Genomic DNA, 9,011 nt, shown 5'->3' on the forward strand with positions numbered 1-9,011 from the left:
ACGGTGCTCTACCGCCGGAGGCACGGGGCTGTGGTCGACGCTGCATGGATTCCCGTGTGCAGCCTCTCCCGACGATGTATTTTAAAATTGAGTTCTCGCTTCTCATCCAAAGATGGAGCAGCCTGCCGTCCTTGAGGCAGTCGACGAAAGCTAGGGCTTGGTTTTCGGATAAGCTCCGTGTCGTTATCACGTTCTCGATGAACGCGCTGCACGATTTCTACTTCCTCTACATGTCCTCCGCGCATGGCACATACCCAATGGAGGGTCTTGGCAGAGTAGAAGGTGAATCCTTCCCATAATCACTATATGATGTTATGTTTAAGTTCACAAAGTTAATAATTTTGGCTGCTCATTTGAAGTATCAATTACTACGCTACTGAAAAAACGTCCATCATTCGAATGGTGGATTCTTTTATCCACCATTCTGGGGGAACATGGTGCTGGAAATATTGGGGTCACGTCTTGTATAGAATGTATAGTGGATGCTGGAGTGCCGACAATTCTTGAGCGTGAAACAGCGTGAAAACCTCCCTGAAGAGGTGCCACTGAAAATCATATAGATATTGAAAGCACCCGTAACAAGAAAGCAACCCCATGAATTAGAACATGCAGCCTTAGGGTTCTCAACTGAACACACTAACCGCTGCTCCATGCCGACGTATAAGAACTTTGCTGCTAAATGACTAGTCAACTTACGAACTTCACCGTTAAGCGGCATTCTGATTGTCGCGTACTCAAGATGAATGGTATTTGACCTGCTACTAAACTTTGAACATTTACGGACAGAAACAACTGCTGCATGTAACGATTGCTACTGCGAAAATAGCAACAGCGCTGTTTTTTTTTCAATACGCAACCAAAGAAAAAAACGCCTAGCCATTACAGCGGGCGCACCACAGTCAGAGCGTAAGCTAGAAGAGCAATCTTTCAGGGCATTTTCAAAACTCTCATTGGGTAACTACTGCATGCAGACTTGCTTGGTGTCCACTTCGGCATTAATAATAAGCTTTTGGGTAGTAGGCCGGCATTCGCTATGCTATTTTCCGTCATTCATCTGAGAAGCGTGGCATCTGCTAAACACTCGCAGGGAATTTTGTGCCAATTGTCCATGCAGCGGCTGACGATGATGAGAAATTGAGGCTGATGTGTGTATGCGCCACAGTTAATAGGGAAACAAGAACAAGATTATGTAATGGGTTTGAGCATTGGACAGCCCCTTCGTTACGGTCTTCGTATTGTGCGATGACTGGTTGTTGTTTTTTTCGCTGTTGTAAAACACTTTAAAAGCCATAATAACGAGATTGCTTTCGCGACATCAAGCCTGCTTAAGGCAAGTATGACAACACCTCACATGCACTGTCGTAGCTCTTGTTTCTCTTGTGAACCCTTTGAAGGACAATGATTGTGCAGTCATTAATGGGCCCATTACTGTACAGGAAATCGAGCAGGCAATCGACCACTTGCCTTTATTGAAAACACGGGGCCCTGATGGCATCTCAGGCGAATTTTACAAAGCTTTCAAGAAAACACTCGCTCCTATATTGCTGAATATTTTGACATGAATACACTCCCACAATCTTTTTGCAAAAGTCACACTGTGTTAATACCAAAAACAACTGACAAGGAAAAACTTCGCTTCGTCGAGGGCTACAGACCAATATCGCTGTCAAAAGTGGACTACAAAATTTTCGCAAAAGTATTAGCAAATAGGTTGCAATTTGCTATGACGATCCTCATTGGGTCTGTCTCATCAGGCATGTGGGATAAGAGGTCGATTCATACAAACCAATATACATGTCGCTCGAACAGTGCTTCAATACTGTCATGGTTCTCAAAAACATCTTGCAATGCTACAGGTAGACCTTGCAAAAGCTTTTGATCGTGTTCGTCATTCCTTCCTGTTTGCTCTTCTCGAACAAGCTAATGTTGGCAAAGTTGTTCTTAAAGGCGTTGAACTATGCTATAGTGAATGCTCAGCTCGTCTGATAGTTAATGGTCAACTCTCCAAGCCAGTCTCTATTCGCTCTTGTGTAAAACAGGGATGCCCGATGTAACCTCTTTTATTCGCACTTTATCTAGAAGCACTGCGCTTAAGCATAATACAGTAAAGTTGCATTCGTGGCTTTAGTATATAAGGCAGTGAGGTTAAAGTATTGGCTTATGCAGACGATGTCGCATTCTTTTGCACAGATAAACCAAGTGTCGAAAATGTGGTATATACTATGGAAAAGTTTGGCGTAGTATCAGGAGCTCGTTTAAATGCCTCTAAAAGTTTATGAGTGGGGTTTGGCTTGTGGGGTAGCACACCAAACCGCTTTGCAGGGATTAATTGGACAAGAACTCCTCCAACATACCTCGGTGTACCATTGCATGCATAAAGATTCAGTGTGCATTACTCGAAGGAACGCGTCTTTAAGCCTGAACGACAGGCCCAGACATTTGTCCTCTATCGACTTTCGATATTTGGGAGAGCTGAAGCTTGCAATATTTTCTTAGTGACAAAGCTTTACTATGTATTGCAACTTATTCATTGCGCAAGATTCTATATACAACGCTTTCATCGGGTTTTCGCTACTTTCATATGGTCTTCGACTTTTGAGCCCATGCGTCGTGATAATATATTCAAGCCAGTCAGTGAGGGTGGGTTAGGACTAAAACACCTTTATCTATGGCAAATAGTGTCCCAATTCTTCTTTTTTTGAGACAATTCCCATCCTGTAATCCGTTCCTTCTTGCAGGTTACACTTGTTTATTGCTTACCAGATTTAATTGTTTCATCCAACTTCTCCGAACGCCCATGCTTGTGGGGATTCATACAGGCAATTTTACCTCGCAGTTCAGTTCCTTAAAGCTCGCTTTTCTGTAGAATACCTGTACAGAGTATCGCGCAAGGTGCTCTATAAGGACCTACTGAGTATACTCTTCCCACCTCCATTGTCCCGCTCACTGTACTCCGATCTTCCAGGCCACGATGTGTTGAAGCAAGTGCGCAAAATGTACATTCCACTGAATTCAAAAACATTCTTCTATATACTCCACTCTGAAACATTGGCGGTAAACACATGGTTAGAAAGAAAGGGTATTTTCATTCTGTCTGTTAACTGCCATCTATGTGATGTGCCGGAAACGATTGAACATTGCTTTGTTAGCTGCAAAGATGCCATACTGTTTTGGGATGTCCTTCAGCGAGCACTGAAAAAACGTTTTGTCATTAATTCTCACACAATACGTTATCTTCTACCAGCAGCGCTTGATGAAGCACCATATGATATGTTTTTCCTCATGGGTATGCACAGCTTGTGGAAGACACAAATGCAAGACCGCAATGCAGAGCCCACCACCTCTTCAAGCGCACACTTCATTCAAATGGTTATCCACCTAAAAAAAATTTACGACGAGCTAGACTTTATACCGGACTGGTACTCCGTCTTAGAGAACTGTTTGACCTCACCCCTTTTTTGTTTGTGTAATACGATGTGAAGAACTCTCCATCGGAGGAACTCATGCTGTGTTAGCGATTTAGTGTTTATGAGTAACGCTTGAGCGCTTACTTTCGCAATTTGATTGTACTTTTGTTCGCTTGATATTGTCTTTATTGCGCAAGTACTTTATTAAACACCATGAAAAAAAAGCACTGTTGTCGCTCAATGGTAGAATACTCGGCTGGCACCCTGTGGACCCACGTTCGAGCCCCACTGTGCCATTTGTGCTAGGTCATGTCTGCCTAAAGCAAGTTTGACAAGTTACAAGCCCCGGCGTAACTCTTTGGTAGAATATTGGGCTGGTAAACAGCAGATGCAGGTTCAAGCCCTATTGTGTACTTAGTGTAAGGTCTTTGTAATTTCGCGTGATGTGATTACGCAAACTGGCGGTAGCAGCGGCGGACAACATATAACTGCGCGTGACCTAAAAAATCATCTCATAACAGGTTTCGCTGTAAAAAAAGGAAAACTGTGTGGACTGAGGAGCATGTACATGTGTATTAGTTTCAATTTTTTTTTTCACCTTGTTCAATAGGACAACAGAAAAACTGCTGCCGAGAGGCGGTTTGACTAGTCCGTAGCACAAAATATTGTACGGCGTGTGGGCAACAGCAAAAAAAAAACAGTTCCCAAAACGAAGACATCAAAACTTCGGCAGCTTTGTTTATTCCTAACGACTGGCCTTAACACAGCAGTTCTTTAAATGTGGCATGACGTCTTGTCTTTTCCTCTCAGCATTCCCAAGGTTCTTCGTCGCAGCCAATCGCTTTAGGAAGCTATGCCCGGCAGGCTTTTTCCAACGATCACTGCGAAAAAAGTACTATGGGGGTGCGCAAGCACAAATGAACGTTGACCTTGGCACGGTTGCATTATTGTGCACGACTAAAACCCTTCTTATTTCATTTTATTTGTCATTCCAAAACTTTATGGCTGGTTGTATAAAAATAAAGGGTTAATTCCCCCGCTGTAGCCATTTTTATTTTTTTAAGTAGATGACCTTGCTTCGAACAAGAAAATAAAAGGCTCTTTTTCAGAAAATGCAAATAGCCAATCTAAGTGGGCCTCATGGTAGGGTTTTATTAGAATTTAGTGACACGTGACAGCGACCATTGATAATGGTGGTCATTGCTGAATGGACAAGCTCATAGAGAATCCCCTTGTTCGATATCTGCAGAAGATTTTCTTCCCTGTGTGGAACCTCTTATTGATGTTATGACTGATTTGTATTATTATGGTAGTAATTAAACACTTTAGTTTTTTGAAAAGTTCCAATAAGCTCCAGAAGGGTGTATGTTATTGAGTTAAGGCTGAAATGCTCGGCTTCTTTCAGTACATCTGTAAAGCGTACCATAGCTTGTCAGAAAAGAAAGTTTTTGCCGCAACAATAAATTAGAAGCTTTAACAGCTTAATTGCCCCGCCGCGGTGGTCTAGTGGCTAAGCTACTCGGCTGCTGACCCGCAGGGCGCGGGTTCGAATCCCGGCTGTGGCGGCTGCATTTCCGATGGAGGCGGAAATGTTGTAGGCCCGTGTGCTCAGATTTGGGTGCACGTAAAGAACCCCAGGTGGTCTAAATTTCCGGATCCCTCCACTACGGCGTCTCTCATAATCATATAGTGGTTTTGGGACGTTAAACCCCACATATCATCATCATCATTTAACAGCTTAATCAACATTCATTTGTACGAGGTTCAATGCACAGCGCAGATTACGACTGAGATTATGTGCCCGAATTTAATGCGCGTAAGATTGCTTTAGCCGACTGCCCGCAATTAGAATTTGGACCGGCCGGGCACCAAACCAACATCAACATGTCCTAAAGACCTATTTCATGTTTGTAGATGGGGGTAGGCGCCTTCGAAAATCTAAGGCGCTTGTAAACTGATGTCGTGGTGCGTAGGCTCCGTTCAGCCCGAAGCTCGCTACCATCGATCTTATATATGATCCTAATGTTTCATTATGAATAGATACCAGCCATTCTACCTATCAATCCTTCAATTGCGAAAATCATCTCCACCCTCGGGAATGCCAGGAGTTCAGGAGACATGGCGCTTCTTGTTCTGCTAGACATACCGAGTGCCTTTCATGGACTGCCACATCCAGTTATTGAGAGTTCTCTGAACAGCCTTGGCGTCACAGGCCACTTCAGAGTCTTCGTAAGCGCCTTCCCGTACCAGTGGACCTTTCGGCTGCGTGTTGGAGGAACCAGCAGCCACCCCAGGGTAGTGACAATGGGTGTGCCACAGGGTCCCGTTCTGAGTTCCTTCTTATTCAACCTGGTGATGGCGGCACTACCGTCTATGCTACCGGGTAATAAGCACTTCCCTACAGAATGCTCGTTGTATGCAGACGACGCCGCACTGTGGGTGTGAGGCCCCGACAGAACTTCACTGCCATCAGGGTGTCTCTTCAACACTCCCTGAACGCAGTAGCTTCCTTCTTCAAGACCACCGGGCTCACCCTGTCGCCAACAAATATGGAGGCTCTGCTGGTACACCCAATGGCTGCAGCCAAGAAACGCGTCAAAAGACTGGTGCTCGAGTGACGCTTGATACCTTGGAACAAGGAGGTGACATATCTGGAGCTGAAGATTTATCCCCACTGCACATGGCTGCCGGCTACCAGAGCTGCTGTCACCAAAGCAGTGAGAGTGCAGATGGTTGTTGGAAAGATGCTGGGCCGTGGCCGAGACTGCTGACTACGTCTGGCCCTGCGACTGTACCACGGAGTGGCAACGATGGTGCACGCATATACAGTGCCCCTAGTTCAGCTGGCGCCGTGTCGTAGAGAGCAGCTGGAGCTACTGCACCACCAGGCAATCAGGCCCTTTCTCGGACTCCCACGCCAGTCACTGGTGGCTGCGTCACTGGCAGACGCTGGTAGCTGGCCACAGCCACTCACTATGCTGCGACAGTCCCTCAATCACGTAGACCGTCAGCATAGAGCCCCTGGAGGTTCCGTCCTCCTTCCGAAACTGGCCTGCCTCACGCATGGGAAGAATCTGCACGCTCTACAAGGAGATGCTCCCTCAGCCCCCCATCAGAGTGTAGTTCCCTCCGCCTCTCCAACAGCTCCATGACTTGCACTTAGAGCTGAACCAGCTCAGTAAAAGGCAAACTGGTCTGTGAACTCATCGTCCAGCAGGCATCCATGGAGAAAATCCACGAGTGCCTGTGGGGCCAATTGCTGTTCACGGATGGGTCGGTTCTGAACAGAGCGCGCTCGGCTGCAGCTACAACCGCAACGACCATTCGGTGCCGGCTGCCTTTCTTTCTAGCTTCACTGCTGCGGAACTGGCTGGTCTCCATCTGTCTGATGACCACCTGGTTGATAACCTGCCTGAGCTGCCCGTGGTGATCATCACTGACTCCCAGCCTGCCTTACAAGCCCTGCTGCAGCCTGATCAAGCCGCAGTCACCATGGCTTTGCTGCACACTAAGCTCACTGCCCTACGACCTAGCGGCGGGCATCTGTCCCTCCACTGGCTTCCAACCCCAATTGGGATAGCTGGACACTAGGAGGCAGATGCTATACCGCCAGGGCAGCACACCACAGTGACACCCCGGTAATCGTGGCAGTAATGGCAGCAGACTTCTATCGACAGCACCTGTGGCAGCTGCTCCTCACTATACCCCCGGACAAGCGACTGACCAGGGGCAAGCCACTACCACCTCCCCCGGAGTCTGGCCTGGAGAGGAACGAGCGGTTGCTCCTTCTACGTCTGCGGACTGGTAGTGCCTGGCCAGCGGCACGAATGCATGCCACAGGACGCTGCTCATCAGCTGCGTGCAGCAGATGCGGCGATACCAAGAGCACATCAAGTTCTCCTGCCCAGCGTTATCTTCCGATTGACGCAGACTAGTGAGCCACTACCAACATCTTGGACTACCAGCGACATCTGTGGAGGACATCCTCTTCCCTGCGCGATCACCACTTTCAGCTCAGCGGGCTCTCCTGAAGATTGCGAGACCCGCTAGCTTATATCATACTTAGTTGAAATGTGCTGGCCTCCATCCCGTGCCAGGGTGGAAGACATCCTATCCGAGTACCCTATCATAGGCTACTCTCCTTTTCACTATCTCTCTCTCTATCCCATTTAAGCCCACTTCCGCTCCTTGCAAGGTGCTTAGCCAAGTCCCCGATACTGGAAATGAACAGAAGCGTTTTATCTCTCCTCTTTTCTTTTTCTAATAAATAGCCACTTATATATATGACGACCGCGACCGCTCTCTGTAGTACGACTTAATTTTGAAGGTTTCGTCTTCAGTTGGTACTCCAACTGGGGCTTTGCGATTAATCCAAAACAACGTAGCGATGCGGTGATTGCTTACAAGGTGGCCGCAAAGCAACGCCATGTTAAAAATCGTTTACAGTGTCAATAATAAGCAACCAATCCTAGTAAAACAAATGCCAATGCAGGAATCAGTCGCAAGAGCGCTACTGATGGTTTGGATCGATAAGTGATTTGAGACACAATTTCCAGATGCGATGTCGTGGCCTCCTTAAATGGTCTACAAGGTGTCTGAGGCCATGCTACTAGTTATTTTATCGGTGGTCTTAAGGAGGAGCTTATTGCACATCTGCAAGAGCTATTCACGAGTTATGAAAGAGAATTCAGCAAGATTTTGCAAACGCACCAAAAGTGTGTCTAAAAAATCTCCCAATGTTTACAAAGATTAGTTTAGTAATGGTGGTCCTTGTGTGAAATTTCGGCTTTACATAGCAATGCTCTGATTTGCGAGACGCAAAATGCTGTGCTTCATAAAAGTTGGATAAGTATTTGAAAACGTAAACATCATCTTTAGACGGGAGTTAATCTCCGCTGACCCTGTAGATCATTGAAGGAGAGAGAAATGCGGGCTAGTTTTAGGAGCGTTTTAAAGCACAAGATGCACAAAATGCACCCGGCTGTCACTGAATAAGTATTTCGTGGGAATAATTGGTTGCTATAGCAATGTAAGATGAAAGTTTATTTTTGTTTAAGATGCGTCAGCCTACTGTATTGATAGCCGTTAGTGTCAGTGGAGTGACGGGTGCGCACCATTGCGGCATGCATTATCTGGTTGATTGCAACTCCTTCGTGTCATCGTATCCCCTCCGCCCCCGCCCTCAAATCAAGAATATATTGTATACAACACGCTGCTAGATAAAACAGCAGCAACGCGTTCGTCCGCGTGGCCTAATGGATAAGGCGTCTGACTTCGGATCAGAAGATTGCAGGTTCGAGTCCTGTCGCGGACGTGCTCTTTTTTTTTTCTTGGGCATTTTATTTTTACGTTGCCACGTCTTATGGTAGACGTTTAAGCACTAGCTACTGCTTTCAAAAGGGTTACACAAAGGACGGCAATTTTCACTTCACTTTCGAGTGTTTCGCAGACGAGTATGAACCGAAGCGTTTCGTGAGGTCTAACATCCATTCACTGAAGCCTTTTTTTTTGCTCTGACGACTGGGCAACTTCTTTTTGTTCGCGTTGTGCCTATATTGTGCACTGGGAGCGCGGCACCCATGAGTTTTTCCACTCACGGAAAAA

At 46.4% G+C, this 9,011-nt stretch overlaps 1 non-coding gene across 1 annotated transcript; it reads left to right on the forward strand.

The window, feature by feature from the left end:
- Positions 1–8,648: 8,648 nt before the first annotated feature.
- On the forward strand, positions 8,649–8,721 carry TRNAR-UCG (transfer RNA arginine (anticodon UCG)). The gene has a single exon. It is a non-coding gene; the product is annotated as a tRNA-Arg (tRNA).
- Positions 8,722–9,011: the final 290 nt, after the last annotated feature.

The sequence above is a fragment of the Rhipicephalus microplus genome, chromosome X (assembly GCF_043290135.1).
Source record: "Rhipicephalus microplus isolate Deutch F79 chromosome X, USDA_Rmic, whole genome shotgun sequence".
Taxonomy (NCBI): domain Eukaryota; kingdom Metazoa; phylum Arthropoda; class Arachnida; order Ixodida; family Ixodidae; genus Rhipicephalus; species Rhipicephalus microplus.